Below are 1,124 nucleotides of genomic sequence, written 5' to 3' on the forward strand. Positions count from 1 at the left end.
GTGACAGCCAGGGTTTATTCCTCAGCCTCGGACATAGCCCAAAGCTCAGGCAAGTCCTTTTTCCATTGTCTGGATGCAGCTCTGGTGAGAACTCCCCGAGGAGCAGCTGGAGCTGCGCAGACTGTGGCTGCCAACAGGAACGGAGCCACGGCGGGAGAGTTCTGCGCAGGAACACGGGTGGACCAAAAGGTACCGCTCCGGGTTCGTACCACAAACGCCCCCACGCCACCACCCTCCAGTCCATTTTAGACAGTGGCTGAAGCTGTCACAGCTCCTGGAGGGTTTTACTCGAGCGCAGCCGGAGTCCTCGGGGTTTAGGGGAGGTTCCTGTGGACCCTGCTCTGAACAGGAGAAACTTCTCCCCACCAAGCCCTGTCTTTTTTTCTGCTGTAAAGTAAATATCGATTTTGCAAGTGACCTCTTAACCAAAACGTTCTCTTGAGAGAGAACGATTGTCTGTACCAAGACTGTGTCCTGGTTTTACTACGGGGGGGGTTTCACACCTACATTTAAATGACAAGTTGCCTTTTTGTATGGGGTTTTACAAAGCTCAGACTAATTTTGATGTTTTTAAAGATTTGTAAGGTTTCAGGCTTCATTTTAGAAACAAATCGCTAAGCTTGTGTTAATAACCTCTAAGCCTCCAGGGACTGCTTACAGCAGGAGCTCTTTGGTGTCCGTGGTTCCAGCAGTGTTTCTTTACCTCGTGAATGCCTTTATTTAAGGTCTTGTGGAACATGTTGGAATCAATCAGAACGTGTTTTAAAAACGAGCAGAGGGGTTAAAAAGCGCACGGCGCTCCTCACTGCCCCTGGACCCCCGTGTTCTGCTCTCGGTTTCTGTTATGCCAGGAGAGGTCTGTGCAGGCGAGCGAACCGGCCGGGGACTCTCTGCCCCCAGGAACGCTTTGGTCAGCACACAGTACTGTGACAGCGGAAGGACGGATGATTTCCCACCGCCCTGAAGTCAAGAGCAAGAGGGAAATGTGTGCTTCATGGGGTGTGAGCCGCAGCACAGCTCCCGCGGGCTGTCGGGCCGATTTTCTGGTGGCAACTGGTGCTGGCCGCTCCAGGAGCAGGCCAGGGGGAAGCGCTGCGGCTGCGGCTGGCTTTCCCCAGCTGGGG

At 53.6% G+C, this 1,124-nt stretch overlaps 1 protein-coding gene across 1 annotated transcript in view; it reads right to left on the reverse strand.

Annotated features, from left to right (window-relative positions):
* Nucleotides 1-1,124, reverse strand: part of FBXO47 (F-box protein 47) — a gene marked incomplete at both ends in the record, with an annotated part of 8,096 nt that overhangs the window by 5,662 nt on the left and 1,310 nt on the right. The gene's annotated exons all lie outside the window — the stretch shown is intronic.

The sequence above is a fragment of the Buceros rhinoceros genome, unplaced genomic scaffold (genome assembly GCF_000710305.1).
Source record: "Buceros rhinoceros silvestris isolate BGI_N320 unplaced genomic scaffold, ASM71030v1 scaffold35168, whole genome shotgun sequence".
Lineage (NCBI taxonomy): Eukaryota > Metazoa > Chordata > Aves > Bucerotiformes > Bucerotidae > Buceros > Buceros rhinoceros.